Source organism: Panthera pardus, unplaced genomic scaffold (assembly GCF_024362965.1).
Source record: "Panthera pardus isolate Hobbes unplaced genomic scaffold, ASM2436296v1 HiC_scaffold_8, whole genome shotgun sequence".
NCBI classification, from domain to species: Eukaryota; Metazoa; Chordata; class Mammalia; order Carnivora; family Felidae; genus Panthera; species Panthera pardus.
The window spans coordinates 72861441-72883003 of NW_026527013.1; positions in this window are offsets into that span (position 1 = coordinate 72861441).

Genomic DNA, 21563 nt, shown 5'->3' on the forward strand with positions numbered 1-21563 from the left:
ACTTATTATGAGACATTATTTTTTTGGCCATACTGATGAGTGTGAAGAGATGTGTCATTGCTGATCTAATCTTAATTTTTGTCGCTGATGGGATCAGGTGTCTTTCCTTATGTTTATAGGACATTAGGGTTTTCTCTTTTACCAAGCATTTATTTATATCCTTTGCCGTTTAAATATCTTAGATTGTTTGTCTTTCTTATATTGCTATGAGGATGTCCTTTATACATCCTGGTATGGATTAATTTTCAGTTAAAGTGTAGCAAGTATCTTCTCCGGGTCTGTGGTTCACTTTCTCACTTTGGATGGTCTTTCCTTACACAGAAGATTTTAATTTTAATGTGAAATTTATCATTCTTTGCTTTTTACATCTTTTGTTTTGTTCTTTCTATGTCTTGTTTAGGGAATCCTTCTTTAATCCAACCTTATAAAAATGCTCTCCAATATATTTCTTTCACATAATTTTGTAATTTTGCATTGATAATTAAGTCTTTGTCCATAAGCATGTATCTTTTTTAAAAAATTTTTTAATGTTTATTTATTTTTGAAAGAGAGAGCATAAGCAAGGGAGGGGCAGAGAGAGAGGGAGACACAGAATCTGAAGCAGGCTTCAGGCTTTGAACTCTCAGCACAGAGCCCAATGTGGGGCCCGAACCCATGAACCATGAGATCATGACCTGAGCTGACGTCAGACACTTAACCCACTGAGCCACCCAGGTGCCCGTAAGCATGTATCTTTTTTAAAATTGTGGTATAATGTTATGTGTATAAAAATACACATAAAATTTAACATCTCTCCAATATGTTATTCTAAATATTTTAAAGTAGTAGTCTCCATATGTATGTCTTTAATCCTCTTGGAATGTAATTTTCTCTATTACAGAAATAGGGAACATTTTTATTAGGTAGGATGCTGATATTTCTTTTTATTTTGTTAATCTTTTTAATGTTTATTTATTTTTGAGAGAAAGAGAGAGACAGAGTGTGAGCAAGAGACAGGCAGAGAGACACAGAGACACAGAATCTGAATCAGGATCCAGGCTCTAAGCTGTCAGCACAGAGCCCAATGCTGGGTCTCGAACCCACAAACCACGAGATCATGACCTGAGCCAAAGTTGGACACTTAACACACTGAGCCACCCAGGTGCCCCAGATGCTAATATTTCTGAGGTAAGATGCTAACTTAATGTTTTTCCAAATGGGAGTTATCTCAAGATGATTTATTTAATAGCACGTTCTATTTCTACTTACTTGTAATGCCACTTCTGTCATATATCAAGTTCATATATCTTTATGTTATCTTCCACTGGTCAATTTGTTCCTTCAATAACACCATGCTGTTATATTTGCCATAACTTGATCATGATCATTGATACCTAATGCTTTGTGAGGATGCTTTAGGCTGCAAATAATGCTAGCATAAAAAAGTGGGGTTTTATAAAATGCCATATAATAAGGAATCTGAAGGAAAATGGCCATTGCAACTTCAACCATCACTTTCTCACAAAATCCCATTCAAAGACAAAAAGATACCTTCAAAGTTATCCCTTGCTTTTTATCAGAGAAAAAAGAAATCCTTTTCCAGAAGCCCTTCTAGGCATTTCTGTCCATGTGTCATTGCCCAGTCATGTGTGAGACTGACAACCAACCATCCACCATTTCCACCTAGCAAAGGGAAATGGGGGTTCAGGACTTGGCTTATTATTGTGACTTGTCCATCTCTCCTCATAATTCTGTCATCCACTTTGACTTCACATATTTGGGGACTCTAGTGTTAGATGTTTAAAGATTCAGGATTGTGATCTTCCTGGCAGACTCTTCCTTTTATTCTTATACAGGAATATATTTTCTATTTTTTCCTTACTAATTCTTTGTTGTCTTGCAGACTATTTTGCTTAAAATTAATTTTAATATTCTGGTTTTCTTTTTGTCAATGCTTTTCTGTATCTCTTTTCTCATCCCTCTGCTTTCAAGGTCTATTTCTTTATGTTGTGCATATTCCTCTTGTGTGTATCAGCAAGCATGGGCTATGCTATGCTTCATAACAAACAATTCTAACATTTCTAGAGCTTAAAACAGCAAAGATTTTATTTCCCTCTTGAGCTACGGGTCCCTCCAGGATTTACAGAAGGCTTTGCTCCACCTGGTCCTTACCTGGGGTCCACAGCAGCCACTCTCTGTAGTATCGCTAGTGGGCATAGCAGAAGAGAAGAAAAACTTGATATATCATTCACTGAATGTTAACATTTCCACCCCTCTGTGTCACACATCACTTCAGCTTCTTCAAAATTTGTCGTGACAAGTTACAGAGCCACATCTCACTCCTGAGGAGCAGGTGAGTGAAATTCAACCCAAGAGTCCAGAATGAGAATAAGAAATAATTAGTGAACAGCATTAATAACTGCCATGGCAGATATTTAAATGGTTAAAATAAAATTCAGTGTGAGAGGCTGCATTAATTGGTAAGATTATACTATATATTATATTATGTTATATATTATATTATATTTACTGTGAATATTTATATATGGACTAATTTGTGCTTTATTACCTTGCTTTTATTTCTCTTGTCCACTTCCTTTACTCTCATTTATTGGGATAAAGAACACATCTGCTATTTCTAGTTTTACATGCTTACCTTTAAATTTTGATAAGTGCATTTAATGAAGCAAACCAAACATTTTTGTATTACAAGAAACTCAAAATACAGTTATTCTACAGAGTGTCTGTCCTCTGTTGTCTGTGGTGTTTGCTTTTCTAGCACTTTCGTCTCACCTTACTTTTAAATTTCTCTTGAAATCTTTTTTAAAAACTATTTTTAACAGTCTTCAACTCTGTAGACTTATTGTCCATTTTAACAATCATTTGCTCACTACTGCTTTTTCCCTCCTGTTCATGTCAGGGTTTATTTTCTTCTAAGTTGATTACAGCAAGTAGTTCTTTTATCAAGCACATTTAAAGAATGAACTCCCACTCATTGTTTGTATGAAAACGTCTTTATTTTGCCTTCTCTTTCGAAAGGAAGTTTAGCTAACTTATAGAATCCTACACTGACGACTGTTTTCAATATACAGTTAGTGAGCATTTTGAAGATATTATCCCATTGTCATCAGGTCTCCATTTGGTGATAGAAGTTCATTATCAGCCTAATTATCGTTCTTTTATTTCAAATATCTCCCCCCACCGCAGCTGCTATGAGGACCTTCTTCTTGTCTTTGGTGTTCTGTAGCTCCACTACAATGTGTCTAGGTGAGGATTTTATTTTTAATCTATCTTGCCTAGGATTCACTGAGATTCCTACATCTGAGAATTGATGCTTTAAAGCAATTCCAGAAAATTCTGTGCCATTATCTTTTTGAATGTTGCTTCTCTTTTCACTCTTTTCTTTCTGAAAATTTAATTTGCCATATTAAAAATTTTTTTTTAATTTTTTTATTTATGAGAGAGAGATAAACAGAGCATGAGTGGGGGAAGGGCAGAGAGAGAGGGAGACACAGAATCTGAAGCAGGCTGCAGGCTCAGAGCTGTCAACACAGAGCCCGATGTGTGGGTTGAACCCACAAACCATGAGATCATAACCTAAGCCTAAGTCAGATGTTTAACTGAGCCACCCAGGGACCCCTGTCATATTTTATTTTATTTTATTATTTTTAAAAATTATTTTTAATATTAATTTTTGAGAGAGAGAGAGACAAAGCACAGGGTGAAAGGGGCAGAGAGAGAGGGGGATACAGAATCTGAAGCAGGCTCTAGGCTCTGAGCTGTCAGCACAAAGTCAAACCATCCCACAAACCATGAGATCATGACCTGAGCCAAGTCTGATGCTTAACCAACTGAGCCACCCTGGCGCCATATTTTAGACTCTGCCTAACTCTATTGTGCATATTGCTTATCTTCTCCTTCACATTTCAATTTTTACAGCACTGCATTCTGCATTCCAGGTAATTTCCCAGATTTTATGTTTTTGTTTATTGATTTTTTTTTTCTTGTAGTCTGTTTAATGTAACTTTTAGCCTATCCTTTGAATTTTTAATTGTAATTTTTTCTCTTTGCAGAAAGCCTTGATTTAGTCATTTTGATTAATTGGATTGTTCTTCATGCACAATATCATACCTTTCAGCACATTTTCTATTCCTTTTAAATAGAATAATAATTTTAGATAGTCTCATTTCCTGGTTCCAGATTGTTCTATTCTAGTTCTTGGGAGGGGCATCATCTTCCTATTGATTGTATCAACTGTCTCTTATGGTGAATAATTAATTGCTAATATCATTTGCAGCATTTTTCCTGCAAGTTCATCTTGAAATTTTTCAGACTGGCATTTTTTTCCTGAATGGTGGTTTCTCAAAGAAAGTAACCCATGATCTGATTCTAGCAACACAGAGAACCAAACTATCTGGGACTCAGCTCCACTACAAACTGCAAACATACTCAAGTGTCGGATGAACTATAACAACAGAACGGTACGTAAAACATGTGTGAGGGAGAAAAAGTAAAGGGAATCTCTTTTTTATCGTTAAGTCACCAGCTCTGAATCCCTAGTGGTTTTTTTTTGTTGTTGTTGTTGTTTTGTTTTTGTTTTTGTTATTTTCAAGGAAGCCAAGGATTTCACCTGAGACCAGATTTCATGTTATTTACTGAGTTCAAATTCTGCACTAGCTGGTGCTAAAAATCTGATTGTCACTCTGTGCATGTGATAGGCTGGAGTCTTGCTTCGTTTTCTACTTTTCACTGTGCCCCAGCTTGCCACATTGCTCCTGGTGGTTTTCCTATGAAGGGTTTTTCATGGAGTGAGTATCCTTCTAGGGTTCAATGCCAGTGTCAGTTCAAGCACTATGCCTTAGGGAGTCAAAGTCCATGTTCTCTGTCAAAGGGTGAGTTAGTACTTCAGCCCATCAGTTGTAGGACACTTATCTAAATCTGAATGACCCCACTATCATTTTGGGTTGCTGCTAATTTAGCTGTGCACTGGCCAAGAGTTCACTCTTCATTTCTGACAACTAGAGATTCCTTGTGTTTACTTTTCCTCTCAGATACATTTTATAAGCTGCTGTGTTATTATAAAATATCCAGAATTTATATGTTGTGGCAAGAAGCGTAATAGTTCAGTGCTCCACGTTGCTGGAACCACCCAGAGCTTTACTTTCTGTGTAAGAAATCACCACTCAAGGAAAGACATCACCAATCAGTAATTACTCTGATGGAAATTTATTAAAACATTGAATTTCCTCAATGAATAAAACTTAGAAATACGTATATGAATGTGTTAGAATGGTATCTACACCTCCAAGTAAGAAAAATGTTCTCCATGACATCAGTCACTATTTACCTTTTGTGTCTCAGTTCGTGGCCACGTTGTTTTAACTCTGTTTTAGTAATGAAACTTTTCAAAATTAACATATGGAACTGCATTTTTGTTAAACTATTTACTTCTCGTTTCTTGTTTCCAGGTTTAATTTAATATTATCCTTCACTCCAGCTACCATACTTTGTAGAAAATGCGTTCTCTTGCAGAGCCAAGGAAATGTAAAACAAAAATGACACACACACATGTCCCAAAAGTATCCATCTGTTCATTCACCCTTCTGGAATTTAGGAATTTTTTCATCTACTAGTATGGAGACTTTTCCCCTTTAAGGCTCATATATCAGCTATTTTGTAAGACCTGGTAAATCCATAACATAGCATGAGATAAGTTCCAGGGAGTAAGATAACATTTGTTATTTACAATTCGTTCAATCCCCTTGACAATTGAGTGTTATTTTCACTTGAAGAGAAATGGTAAAATGAATGAGAATGAAAATTAAGTGCTGGGAGTTGGCAAAATAGGACCTTTATGTTGGTGAATATTGAGCACAGGGAAAATGACGAGTGACAGCCAGCTAGGAATTATATTTCATGGGAAGGGACTTCATAGCCAAATATAGACAGAGGGGATTACTGCTCTTGAAATCCTATTTTGGAATATTTCTTAAGATTTTTTTTTTTAACTGTGTTTGTTTTCCCCGTAGCCAAAGCCCCAGAAAACCTATAGTAGCCCTCCTCCCTGCCCTGTTCAAGACCAGAGCTGTTGTGGAGAACACCGCCCCCACCCACCCAGGCACAAGTTGTATTTACTGAATCAGCTCTAATTACAGCTTTTGCTGAGGTTGTGAGGTCGGGAGAAGCAGTCACATCTTTCTCAGAAGGAAAACATGAGGTTGGAAAATTTTATCTGCTGAATTTGTTTTCCCAACCCAAATATAGGCAGGTAGTCTATCCACGGTATATAAATAATTGTGCCTTTTTAGTGCGTCTTCTATCTCGAAATCCTAACAACTGAGAAAACAATATAAAGGCAGCTGCTAATCCATGAATAGTTTGAGTTCTGAAATACACTCATAAGTGTAGGAACAAGAGTGAAGTGAGGCACCACCTCAAGAACTGGGAAATAATTTTGTCCCTTTAGAGTTACATTAGAAATTGACCTATAAGGAATCAGAGTCAGGAGAACAAAGTCACTTTAATATGGTAGAACTGATGGTTCTAATAGATGTATGGCAAGGGCGTGCATGGATGACAGGGAAATCGATATGAATTTGGCAGTTCATCGCTAAAGTTTGAAGCATGAATCTAAACCTTGATCCAGCCAAAAGAAATACCTAAGGATACATGAAGTAATTGTATCAGTGTTGTTCATAGGGAAAAATAAAGAAATAACCTAAGCTCAAAGAGGTTGGTTAAAGAATTATTAGTAATTGTTAGTAATTATTTTATAACTGTTAATAATTACAAAGCAATATTATAGAATAGTTCATACAACACAGGGAAATGCATCAGTTAGCCTCTGTACTTTTGTCTTCCACTACTTCTCCAGACCTATCAGGTAGAGGGGGTTCCTCTAGATGGAAACTTAAGGATCTCCATATTTGGTTTCATTTTTTAAATCATTCTTAGCATGCAATTCTCCAAACTTAGAGCTTGGTTTCAAGAGAAAACTTCTCTCTTTATCTAACTTGGGCCCTCTGGAGGTAGGTAGTCTAGAAGGGCTGGTGGTTCCTTATGCCCCCTCATGCCCCGCTCTATTTCCTCACCTTTCCCCCGTTTTTCTATTTTGCCAACTGGGGCTCTTACCCCCTTCACAGGGTTCTGGTGAAGGAGGAGAGTAGTAAGGGAGCAAGAAAGTTTCCTGACTTGGTTCTGTAATGAGAGGTCATGGGTCTGGTTGGAGGCCAAAGCTTTCTTTCTCTGCTAGGCCCTTTGCTGGACTTTTGGAGGCTCCCAATGGACTCATTTGATTGCATTTTCCATGACTTTGCATGTGTTCCCTAAATTTAGTCACTATCCTCGCAGCAGCCCACTCAGCAAGACTATGTAAGTCCCAAGGTCCCCAGGAAATGCTCTTGGGCTGCACTGAGAATGGTCCCACCAGTTCTCCCTGACTGTGAGGCCACATGTGGTCCATAGGAAACACCCACCTTCCTCTTCTCTGAGGGCAGGCAGACTCAGCCTAGTGCATGTAGCCCATGTCAGCTTTTAAGTTTTCCAAGCAGAAGTCGGTTATCAGTCTACTGTGTCTCTCCAACTAAGGAGAACACATATCAAATCAATTCTGAGTGCTCCTTGAAGCCTCTCTTTTAACCAACAACCTGATGTGACCTGGAGAGCATCCCACTCCCTGTCTCTTTCTGGTTTGGATGGGGGTTCTTACATCCCACTAACTGCTCCATTCAGTGAAATCTTTCTAAAGATTACCTTTCCTAATCCCTAGTCTTGCTTTTATATCCTCGATGTGAGGGAAGGCCCTAGGAACTATGAAACTAAGCTTTTAACATCTCCTTTGAAACCCCTACCATGTGGAATACATGGTTTTCAACCCCCTTTGTCTTTGCCATGTATCACATCTCTGGATCTTAGTAGAAACTACATGCCAGAAATGGGGACATGAATGGCCCTTATCCAATAACTCCAGACTTTTTGATCATGACAGTGTCAGAGCTTTGGGGGAGACTTTGTGTATACAAAGGGAATTCCTGAAGTTAAATTTGGAGGCAAGTTCTCATATATCTGAATTGCTTTGCAAGAAAAAAAAAAGGGAAGAATATGATTTCTCCTCCTGAGAAGGAAAAAACAAAATCAATGGGAAGGGGGAGAGAGTACATGACTGGGTAACATGGCTTTAGAACAAAACAGAAAATTCCAGGGGAAATGATGTCTACTATTTAAATGTAATAGTCTTTACATCCTGAAGTGAAGAGGGCTACACATCGAAAAATCCTCATATGGGTGATTTGTTGTTACTGTCGAATCAAAGAAAGAACCTGATTTCCACATTTGGGTCTATAGCCAGAGCAAAATAAAGCAACAGCTGTAGGCTGAACAGTAGAGAATGGAATTCAGAAGAAACAGGAAGTCGGAGTCACAGGTGATCATTAGAATGTGAGATTCTGGGAAGTTGCCAGAATCCTGAGAAGAACAATGAAATGAAGGACCAAGGCATCTTATCTAGATAATAAGGAGCAGAGAGACCCATTTGACATCTGGCTTATACATATAAGTATACATATTAAAATGTCTGGAAGATGTTAACTGTGGTTATTGTTAGATGGTAGGATTACAAGAAATCATTATCTTCTTTTTCATTTTTTTTTTTACTAATAGATGTTTCTTAGATTTTCTACCATGTTTTTGTAATTAGAAAAAAAAAGCAAATTTGAGTTTAAAGGAAAAACATAAGGAAAAATATGACTCAGAATCAGGTGAGTTAAGAGGACAGATATCCATGGGCTCTACATTACATAAATGTAATGTTCTATCTGCTATCCTGTTGGCTGTTACATTTTAAAATGCAAAACAATAGATTTCTATTTTGTTTCACCCATGCATCCATCTTTAAGATTAGTTAACATGTGTCCACTCTGAATGTGTTTACCAAACAATAAAAATAAAAATAATTAAGAAATTTCAAACCCTCCACCTTGATCAGAAATGGAAGCCTTGGAGGGAATATGCTAGTGCCCTATCTCCTTCTGGGAAAGGGACTTGGGTCAGGAAAGTAGACTTTCCTTTACCAGGGCAGCCTAACAGATGGAAAGAAAAAACGAGAGTGGGATGGGGGAGAACAATGGAGAGTCGTCACCTTTTCAATCTGTTAAGAAAACCAAAAACACAAAAACAACAACAACAACAAAAACAAAACAAAAACTTTGATCAACAAAGATGATGCCCAGATAATATAGTTGTAAGAGGTGGGGCTCTGGAGTCTGCCTGCCTGAATTTGAATCATGGAATTGCCATTTACTAACCAAGACCACGTTTCCTAGCCAAACACTCTCATCTGTAAAAATTAGGATTATCAGAAGGCCTGTCTCATGGGTTACTGTGAACGTTAGATAAGCTAATATGTGTAAAGTGCTTGCCACAGTGCTTGGCTGATAGTAATGATCACTGAATGTCAGCTCTAAGGATTGGTACTAAGGCACGTGGCTGTGCTGTCATATAAAGCCCCATCTGCCACCACCCCCCTCCTAACTTGTTTCCTTCCTGGGACCTCACTTGTTGACCACCAGGAACCAATCCCACCCCTTCTTGTTCGAGATGGGAGTTCTTGATTTAATGAAAGTCATCAGGTTTAGCCTTTTGAGTCAATACTGAGCTGCCATGTCACCCAGATATTTTGTACTCTTTTGCAATGTGTCTACAGATGTATCCCTTGTTGTAGACGATAGAATTGCTGATAAGGGACATTTAATATACTATTTGGCTCTGAAGATCAGGGATGAAGGAGGATCATAGGCATTTTTAAAATCCAAGAAAATAAAGCTTAGTTCTTTGGGAACCACTTCTGAGATGTCAGCCTATGCTTAAGTCTCTTCTGTCCCCAAACGTGTACCTCTGAGTGCATATGTAGATATTGTTTTCTGCAATAACCCATTTTGTCTCCATTTGTTTAAAGAATAAAGTCCAAAGTCAAAAACAAACAAACAAAATTTCTCAGCCCAGTGAGGAAGAGGAATAATTATATGTAGGCTAAAGTTGTCATCTAATCCACCCAACAAATTCCCCAAATGGCAATTATTATTGGCCCAGGCTCAGGTAAGATAATTTACCCAAAGACACAGGTAGGAAAAAGGACCAGATTATTTTCTCTAATTTCAAGACAATTGCTTAATTTGGAGAATAAGACCAGAAAAAGATAGGTTCTTCTTTCTCACCTCTTCTCTGTGAATGGGCAGAAGAAACCAAACATTATTTAACTTAGCTCTTATTTTTAAGTTTTTTAAATGTTTATTTCTTTTTGAGGGCGGGGCCGAGAGATATGGAAAGGACCAAGAATCTGATGTGGGCTCTGTGCTGCCAATGCAAAGCCCAGCGTGGGGCTTGAACCCATAAACCGTGAGATCATGACCTAAGCCGAAGTTGGACGCTCAAGGGACTGAGCCACCCAGGCGCACCTAACTTAGTGCATTTGAATGTTACAATATCTGAAGTGTGTTTGAAGACTTGCTAGTTCCACACGAGGTTAATGGATAAACAGGTAAGACGGGGAAAAAAAAAATGAAAACAGAACAAAATAAAGTTTCACGTCAAAGAAGTTTTGGTAATGTTGGATTAAACCAAAGGAGATAAATTTCTTTATTGTGGGAGTTGTCAGATTCTTTTACATGCTGAGGTGGGTCTCCAGAGTTGTATTATGGAACACTGTGTATGTCCCAAAGTAATCTGGGAGAGGTTTTGAATGGGAAATCTGAAATCTTTTTATTTATTTATTTATTTATTTATTTATTTTTATTTCTGTGAATGGGAAATTTTTTTCTCAATCAATATTCCTCTTACGTTCTCCTCTATTCCCATTTGGTGAAACTTTCTTTTTTTTTTATTTTTTTTTATTTTTTTTTTTAAATTTTTTTTTTTTTAACGTTTATTTATTTTTGAGACAGAGAGAGACAGAGCATGAACAGGGGAGGGGCAGAGAGAGAGGGAGACACAGAATCGGAAGCAGGCTCCAGGCTCTGAGCCATCGGCCCAGAGCCCGACGCGGGGCTCGAACTCACGGACTGTGAGATCGTGACCTGAGCTGAAGTCGGACGCTTAACCGACTGAGCCACCCAGGCGCCCCTGGTGAAACTTTCAAATATACTTGACTCAAGACCACATTTTGGATGGGCAGGGAAAGGGGGCAAACTATAATGAAAATGAGCTTCTGTATAAACTGTTGACATCAATAACAAAGTTTATGATAGGAGAGGTCTGAAAGTGGTGATACAGTGAAGACCAAGTGAGAAGCTTCCTGGGTCTTGTGTGTGCACATGTGTGTGCACGTGTGTGTGTGCATACGTGTGTGCATGTGTGCACTTGTGCGTCTAAGGATGTACATGTATGCTTTAACGCAGAAACGTAATAGCTTTTAGTTTTTTAATTGTTTATCATCATGTTTTGATTCATGTTCTTAGAGGAGCATGAGGCATGTTAGTAAAAAGATGTCACAGTTAGTTCTGGAGGAACAGTCCCTATGGAATGAGGCAGGTAGAAGGAACTGGTATAAGGGGAAAAATGAGTGTAAGAAGAAGACCAGAGTAGCAGTTTCTCAGTAGACAATGTGTTTTGGCTTTGTTTTTCCTGCCACGGCTATTGTGGGGAAACAGGAGTAGTAGAGTTTGTTACTCACTTTTTAAAAAAATCATGGGGCCCCTGGGTGGCTCAGTCGGTTAAGCGTCTGACTTCGGCTCAGGTCATGATCTCACGGTCCTTGAGTTCGAGCCCCGCGTTGGGCTTTGTGCTGACAGCTCAGAGCCTGGAGCCTGTTTCAGATTCTGTGTCTCCTTCTCTCTGTGACCCTCCCCCGTTCATGCTCTGTCTCTCTCTGTCTCAAAAATAAATAAACGTTAAAAAAAAATAAAAAATAAAAAAAAATAAATAAATAAATCTTAAAAGCTTTTATTTTAAAACAATTTTAGATTTATAGAGAAGTTTTGAAGGAAAAAAAAGCATTTCCCTGTGCCCCAGGCCCAGTTTCCACCATTATTAGCATTGTACATTAATATGGTACATTTGTCACAACTGATGAACGAATACCCATACACTATTATTATTGAGGGCCCATACTATATTCATATTCCCTTGGTTTTTACTTACTGTCCTTCTTCTGTTTCAGAATCCCGTCCAGGATTAGCATATTGCATTTACTTGTCATATCTCCTTGGACTCCGCTTGGCTATGATAGTTGCTCAGACTTTTCTTGTTTCTGATGACTTTGACAGCTTTGAGGAGTACTCATTAAGCATTTTGTAGCATATTCTTCAAGTGGGGTTTGTGTGAAGTTTTCGTCACGGTTAGATAGGAGTTACGGGTTTAGGGGAGGTAAACCACAGAGATAAAAATGCCATTCTCAGGGCACCTGGGTGGCCCACTTGGTTAAGCGTTTGACTTTGGCTCAGGTCATGATCTCATAGTTCGTGAGTTCGAGTCCTGTGTCAGGCTCTTGCTGACAGCTCAGAGCCTGGAGACGGCTTTGGATTCTGTGTCTCCCTCTCTCTGCCCCTCCCCTGTTCACACTCTGTCTCTCTCTCTCCCCAAAATAAATAACCATTAGAAAAAATAAAAACTAAAGTGCCATTCTCATCACATTTCTAAGGCCGCCAAAGATAATGGCAAACTATGGAAACTGTGGTGTGTTCACCAAAATATGTTTCTATTTTTTGCCTAAGCACATGATTAGACTGCATTTCTTAGCCTGCCTTAAAGTTAGTGAGACCACGAAACTGGGTTCTGGCTAACAAAATTCTCAAGCTTTGCCCATAGTGAACCCGCCATGGGTTTTCCACATTATTTACTCATTCCTCACGCTTTGGTCTAAGGCAAAGACTCCAGTGGAGAATTGAAGGCCCTAGGAAATAGTAGAGTAGAGAGAAGGAAGGACCCTGGGTCCATGAATGACCCTGTGGAGCACAACCCCCAAGTGGTCTACAGTGCACTGTGATGTGAATGAGAAATTAAACTTGGCTATGTTAAGCCACTGAGGTTTGTGTATTGGAAGGAATACAAGTGGACCTTCCCTGCATAACACAGAGGTGATCAGGGTGAAAATCTCTGCTAGTCACAAAGAATCCATCTTTGAGGAAGACCTCCTACCCTTTTGTGAATCTGGCCAATGAGGTCGTTTTCAAAAGAGAGCCAATCTTATGAGCATGCTTTCCTTGTAGCAAGTCCTTTTGAGCCAGAGACCTCCCTGAAACACTAGACCTTCAAAACCATTTGTGATGTGCTGTTCTAACTGAAAGTAGAAACCATACCAGGAAGGGGTCTTTCCTGAGCTGGTCCCTCCTGGTGCACCCCCACTCCTACCTACACACACACACACACACACACACACTCAGTGCCTAGTCCAGGGGCTTTTGTGTGGGATGTTGGCATTCAAGGGAGGAAGCAGGAAAGGTATTTGGGGAGAATATATGTTACCGGATTCTTGGGTTAAAACAGACATATCTAGAAATGAAATTGCACCGAATGTGTTTTCCAACACAGGAGAGTTCACACTGAGTCTGCCATGTCTCGGGGAGTTCATTGTTTGAAGGGCCCTGCCAGGAACCACCCCTGGACAGTCTTGTTGCCTCAATGCAGTTGAACAGAAATGATCTGATTCCAGTATCACCTGAAGGATGGGAAACTGAAACATCCATTTATTTCTACCTAGTCCAAACCTGGGAGATATTAAGAATCACCCAGGGAGCACTTAAAAATATAGAATTTAGGGCTCTACCCTCGAAAATTCTGACTCACAGGTGGAGAGGGAGGCTTAAGAATCTTTATTTTTGAAAGGTTACAGGAAGTAATGATCAGCCACATCTGAAAACCTTGCTCACAACAATTTTCAGTAACAGTCTGACACACTAATCAGTAATACACTAATTTATTTCACTGAATCAATTGTTTTAAATTAGCATGTGCACACACACACACACACACACACACACAGACACACACACACACCATCAAACCAATGAAAAGTAAAAAGTCTCTATTCACTCCACTGTTAATTCATCAGTCTTTTTCCCCCCTCTGGAGATGAGAGCCTCTTGTCTGAGCTCCACCTTTGTTCTATTGCCCTTTTCTCACCCTTGACTCCTTCAATGACCATCAGACTGGTGAGGGGAAAAAGTCTTCCCATTGTCAATGACTCATCAATTTCTCCCGCCTACAATTGTATCTCTCCTTTAATTAAAAAAGTTTAAGCTGCGGGGCACCTGGGTGGCTCAGTTGGTTAAGTGTCCGACTTTGGCTCAGGTCATGATCTCACTGTTCATGAGTGGGAGCCCCATGTCAGGCTCTGTGCTGACAGCTTGGAGCCTGGAGCCTGCTTCAGATTCTGTGTCTGCCCACCCCCCACCCCGTCCCCCGCTCCTCCCATGCTTGTGCTCTCTCTGTCTCTCAAAAATAAATAAACATTTTTTTAAAAAGTTTGAGCTGCAATAATACTTCTCCCTTTGTTTTAAAAAGATCACAATTCTCGGGCGCCTGGGTGGCTCAGTCAGTTGGGCATCCGACTTCGGCTCAGGTCATGATCTCACAGTTTGTGGGTTTGAGCCCCCCGTCCGGCTCTGTGCTGACAGCTCAGAACTTGGAGCCTGCTTCGGATTCTGTGTCTCCCTCTCTCTCTGTTCCTCCCCCACTCATGCTGTCTCTCTGTCTCTCAAAAAAATAAAATAAAATATTTTTAAAAATTTAAAAAAAAAGATTGCAATTCTAAGTATTTTATCAAGAAATGAATGGATTGCCAGCATATGCCATGTAATCCTATGCTATACACTTTCATTTGGTCACTACCAGTTTCTCAATCCTGTTCATACAGAGGCTGCGAATTCTGTGTCCCTAATGTATTATGTCTGGAATTCAGAAAGTTTGGTAAAAGTTTTTTCAGGGATCCTGTGTTGCTAGACAGTTCTCCCTAGTTTCATTTTTCCTTGTTTAAGAAACCATCTTCATAGTAATCAGTTCAAACTGATTGCTAGGATTAATGTCAAGTCTGGTACATTCCCCTTCAGTGATCATCAGCTCCAGCCTGGCAAAGACACCCCCCAGGTCCTCTCAGTTCTCTCAGGAAGAAACCGGAACTCACTGGGAGAGGCTGGGATTGTTTTACACTTTTCAGACCCCTTTTATCATTATTTATTAGGGGTTTCCAGTAGGGAAATTGTGCTATTTGACTGAAAAGATGAAAGTAAAACTCCTTCTCATTTTTTAAATTTAATGTGCGACTATGGGGAAAGGGAGGTATGAATGAATTCATAAAAATATCTAAATTTGATGTTTCTTTTTTAAAAAGAACAATTAATATATGTAATGAGCGAATTTTTATTAAGGAGTCACTGGAAGTTTCATTAGAATATTTGCCATACCAAGTAAATCCATTTCCCACAGTCACACACATACATACACACACGTACTCAAATATGGCCACTTTAAAAAAATTGTTTTGCAATAATTAGATTCACATGAAATTGCAAAGATAGTACAGACAGGTCCCACGTACCTTTCATGCAGTTTTCTCCAATGGTTTTTATCTTTTCTAAGTATAGTATAATATTAAAACCAGGATATCAGCCCTGGTATAATATGTTATACACACTTCAAAAAATTTGAATGGAAGGAAGGAAGGAAGGAAGGAAGGAAGGAAGGAAGGAAGGAAGGAAGGGAGGGAGGGAATAAAAAATCTGACCTGGTTATCTAGGCGAAGCTTCCTTCTCAAAAGCCAAATTGACTCACTGACTTTCACTGAATCAACATCAAGTCACAACTGCCTTGCTGTGTGAACCCAAGTTGGTAGATTCAGTCAAGTGTTTTGGTTTGTTTTTGAATTGGACTATAGTTCGCCAAAAAAAAAATTCCCTAAACAAACAAACAAACAAACAAACAAAAAGATCAAAATGAAAAGAAAAAGAAAAAAAAAATGATCATGCTGATTTTACACGATGTATGTTTCAGTTACCTGTGCTATGAAATAAACTCAAAATGTAGTAGCTTAAAAAAATCACATTTATTTTGCTCACAGATCTGCAACTTGGGCAGAGCATAGTGGAGACAGATTGTCTCTGTTCTATTGTATCACTGCATATCAGCTGGGGAGGCTCAAAGGCCTGCAGGCTCTCTCTGGCTCTACTTGGCTAGCAGGATTACGGCAGAGTGGGCATGGGGCTTGGGATCATCCGAAAGCTCCCTCAGTCACAAGCATCTTTACCTGCTCTGCTGGGAAAACTCAGAGAGCTGGGGGTTGGGCTACTTCGGCTTCTCAGGTATGTCTGTCTCACTTTGAGTAATGCTCTCTCCCCAGGGTGCCTCCAGAAGACAGCTTTAGGGAAGCTGGACTTCTTACTTGTCAGCTCAGGGCTCCCAAGGTACTTGTGGAGAGAGACCGAGACTGAGACAGAGAATCTATATACGCTTTATGGCCTCGCCTCAAAGTCATGCAGCCTCACATCCACAATCTTTTGTGCATTGTGAAAGTCACAAAGGGGTACTCAGTTTCAAGGACAGAGGATTTAGACTTTACCTTTTGATGGAAGAAGAGCAAAGTTTTGTTTTTTGTTTTTTGTTTTTTTATTTTCTTTTTAACGTTTTTATTTTATTTTTGAGACAGAGAGAGAGCATGAACAGGGGAGGGTCAGAGAGAGGGAGACACAGACTCTGAAACAGGCTCCAGGCTCTGAGCTGTCAGCACAGAGCCTGACGGGGGGCTCGAACTCACGGACTGTGAGATCATGACCTGAGCCGAAGTCGGCCGCTTAACCGACTGAGCCACCCAAGCGCCCCAACAAAGTTTTGAAAGAGGATGTGAAACCAGAAATACTGTTATGAGATACTGTTAGGAAGATACATCAGTGAAAAAAATCTAAAGTTGATGTTTTCATTTTCTTAAGCAATTAAATATGTCATGATCACAATTGTATTAGGTAGCCACTTGAAATTCTGTCAGAATCTTTGCCTTCCTAAATCAGCTCATTGCTGCAGCCACACACACACACACACACACACACACACACACACACACACACACATGCATATACAGCATATAAATATATAATACCCATATACACACATGCTAACACACCACTTTTTATTATTATATTTTTTATCTATGTCCTCAGCCAAAGCTTCCTTCTCAGAAGTCAGAACTGACTCACTGACTATCAATGAATCCAACATCAAGACACAACAGTCCCCAATGTGGATGCAGGCTGGTAGGTTCAGCCAAATTGTTTTTGGTTCGTCTGTGAACTGGGTTATGGATCCCAAGAGAAGGAACTGAAATCATCAGACTAATTTCACATGATGTACTAAGAAGAACACAGTACCACATGAAAGAGCTTAGTGATTAGTTTACCAAGCCATCTAGCTCTATGTAAATGACCTGTGATAAATGACTGGTCAGCCAAAGGAGCAGAAATCATGTATTATTTCCGCAGTTCGAAGTGAAATGCCATTTGTATTTATCATTGTTCCGAAACAGCTCGGTAGATTGCGTGGACAAAACTTTCTGCAAACACATAAGTAACATTTTGAAAAAAAAAAAAAAAAAACAATATCAGATTTTATCAGAGGTTCTTTACTTGGATTATGAACGGTGGCTTGCAGATGGTGTTATTGTGCTGGCAGCCGCATAACTCACACAGAAATTTACAAGAGTTCTGAATGTGGAAATACTTAAATAAGGTCAAGCTCCTTTGCCTGTCATTTAGAATTTTCATTATAGATCCTGAGAGTCTAGCTCTATCACGATACATTTCCTGATTTGCATCCTTCTGCTTTCTTTTAATTTTTCTTTTAGTTTCCCTGGATAGAAGATTAGTATAGTTAAATGAATGGGTGGCATTCTCCTCACCTTAAAACCTCTAAGAATCTTAGGGTTTGCCCTATGCAGAGAGAGTACAAGTAATCACAACGTAAATGAGGCCACTTGATGTATCATTTCTTAAAAATCAATCTTACCTAATGAATTTACCATTGAGGGCCTCAGATAGCCTCCACGTATCACTTTTTGAGTGCTTGCTTACATGCATGTGGCGTGCTGACAACTTTAGGTAACATTGTCTATTTGATAATGACAAATTTCTATGCAGCTGCTCTTATTATTTCTATTTTACAGGTAAAGAGACCACAGCTCCTCGAGACTGAGTAACTTAAGCAGGATCACAGAGTAGTGGGGCTGGGTTGAACCTGATCCATCGGACATGAACTGCTGCCCTAAGCCGTTACAGTGCACTCCCCTTTATAGAGACTAAAAACCTCCAAAAGAAAGAAAGAAAGAAAGAAAGAAAGAAAGAAAGAAAGAAAGAAAGAAAGAAAGAAAGAAAGAAAGAAAGAAAGAAAGAAAGAAAGAAAGAAAGAAAGAAAGAAGAAAGAAAGAAAAGAAAGAGCAATAAAAGAATAAAAGGCAATAAGGAGTTTGAGTGGTGATGGAAAGCAGCACGGTAGAGTGTGAGCTAATTAAATCTGGAACCTCACGAGGGGTATAAGTAAGTACTTCAGAGTGAGAGAAAGTTCACTGGAACTAATGAGGGAGGGTCCCTGGGCCCTGGAAAGAAGCTGGTTCCGGGAAATTTCCACACTTGAGAAACCGGGGAATCATTATTTTTCCAGCTGAATGGCAAATGATTACAATTCTAACTGTCTCAGTTTGGCTTCCCCGGTTATTGGTTGACCCGGGGCTGCACTCAAGAAAGCTATGAGAGTGGAAGATGAAGTGAAACCAGGAGAAGACATAAAATATAATTCATGAAAGGAACTGGGTGTAATTCAGAGGGAAGAAAGTGGTTTCAAAGTTACATTGTAGAGAGACAGAGACAAGCTGATTTGGGGTTGGAACAGTAGACATCTTCCCACCAATGCATTCCTAGCGCCTCCTATGTGCACATAGATGTGCATTGTGGGTCTGTCTTCACCGTTGCAATTCTTGTGACCCATCCAGGTTCAAAGGGCACGGTGGGAGAACTACTTACACTGCATTCTGTCCCATGGGATTGTAATTCTCTCTCTTTCCTTACCTCATCTTATCTAGTTTTCTTTAAGCCCTCTAACACAATGCTTTGCAAACTGAAATGTGCTTATGAGTAACTTGGGAAATCGTGTTAAAGCGCAGATTCTTCTTTAGTAAGTCTGGGTTGAGGCCTGAGTTTCTGTATTTCTAACAAGCCCCCAGCAGTTGTGGATGCCCTCGTTGGAGAACCACACTTTGAGTAATGGGATTCTAAAAAATGAAATCATCCCAGCACAAGAGAACGAGGATTATGTCTTTCTCCCAGGCATACACTTCTTTTTTGTTGCTACACCCCATTCTCTGTATGTTCTTACTTGCGGCTGAGGCTGAGGACAGGATGGACAGCAGGTGCCACACCAAATCCCAGGCCTGTTCCCAGTGCCTGTTTCTTCCCTGTTCTCCCCCTTTTGCCTGCTCCCATCTGGATGGCTGGCCTTCCTTCCTCTCCAGAGGGAATTCAGTGAAACAGCTGCTTCCTCCTCATGTGTATCAACCAGTGTTCTTATAGAACGGTTAGAATCTAGAGCTTGGAACCGAGCATGAGAAATCAGCTGGCCTAGCCTTCTACTCTCAGTAAGTAAATGTCTAAATCATTCAGAGGGAGAGAGATGCCTGTTTTCCTCACCCAAACCACCATCATTTCTTTTGTCTTTCTTAACTGTTCCCATTTTCAAACATCAGCGTGGGCCTGGTGCTGTTCGAGACTCAGTCATCAAGACCCTATTTAGATTAATTTGGTTCCAGGTCAAACTTTCCAATTTCACACATTTATCCCATGATTTCCTAATGCTATCGAATGACATCGTTTTATTTTTTTCCCTTTGTTTTTCTCTTTCAACTAATTTATTTAATGGGTCCAAAATGGGTGATTAGACCATAAAAACATGTGGTATCCTAATTGGATTTTGAAAATGTGTAAACATGGCCCTCCAGTGGCTTCCTATTACCATCTGGACCAAATATAAACTTCTGACCATTGATTCCAATTCTCCTCTTCCTACCCCACCCTGATGCCCCTCTCATTTGTTACTTTTCTTCTCCAGGGTCTCTCTGCTCCAACTAGGCTGGCCTTGTTATTTTGCAGAACGCTTTCCTCAATTTTGCCTCAAGGCTTCTGCTTCTGCCTGAACTGGTCTACAGAGAAGAAGTAAGTCCCTGCTTTTCATTTTTTACACATTTCAGAAGGGTTTTCAGATTTTAGTTCAAGATCGATACCTTTAGGGATGTTTCCAAAATTAACCCCATCCATTCTTCAATACCTTGTGGTCCCTAGTTTACTTCAATGCCTTCCAGTTATTTTAGAAAAAAAAATATGTTTTACTCATGTATACATATGTGACTCTCTGAGTCATTAAGAGACAGTTACAACATGTTTCTTCTGTGTTAGGTAATAATCCAGGTGCTGCCAATCACGGTGAACAGGAAGGCAAGCTTCTTAGTATCAAAGAGTTTACATTCAAGTTTGGGAAGGTGGAGAATGAGCAGTAAACAAATAAACGAACAATAATTTCAGATGATGAAGAAGTACTTCCTACTGGATGTTATGAGGGCTACAGAGCATGAAGTCAGCTCACTTTTGGTTTGAACTCTCTCTCAGACTTCATAGATAAGCACATCAAAGTTTGCATGTGGACAAAACATGTTGAACACGTCTCAAGGGAAGGTTCTCCTCGAGACCACTTATGTTTGGGAAAATATCACTGAGGAGACCAGGCATCAATTTCGTTGGTGAAAAGTTGCCCTTCTGTAGTCTTCAGTATAGCCGAGCTTCAGAAACTTGAATGTCTCATTAGTTTCTCCAACTTAATTGGATTCGTCTGGGGCACTTGTTTAAAATGCACATCCAGATGTTCCAGTGCAGTTGACCCTGGGACTCTATAATAAAACGCTGTAACACTTTACGTGATGATCAGGACACTGCGATGGATGGATGAATGAATGGATGGAAGGAAGGGTGGCCAGAAGGAAGGCTGAATACATAAATGGACCCAAAGATTTTTAGGCTGTAAGTTAGTAGCCAAATTCACAAAAGGTTTCTGAGCAAGTGGGCATATGATACAACATATGTTCCATGACTCTAACTTCGTCCTGTGGCACTGAGCCTATGATTTGGGAAGGTAAGCTCAGTTCCATCTCCTTCCTCTAATTTTTCATGAAGCAAAAGCTTATTCTCTGAGTCCTAGATATAAAAATCATTTTGAGAATGAATAATTAAAATAGACTGTGTGAAATGTAATCTTTCATTCAATTGCCCACCATATACCAAAATAATTACATTTTTTGGAATCACATTTTCCCCGAATAAGTCACTTCTACTAATTTTGCTGTTATAACAAGATATTTAACACCACTGGGAACAAAGATATCCCCATATTCTGACAAGACCCTCAAGAAGCCACCATGCATCAGGACCAGACACTACCCCTCATAGTGACTGAGAGGCAGTAGGATGTTCCCACTTTTACCAAGCGCCATCCCACCAGGCCCTCCATAGTCTAGGGAAGATGGCAGGAGATGTGCTTAGCAAGTCCTTATGTAAATTGCAGTGCATGTTCTC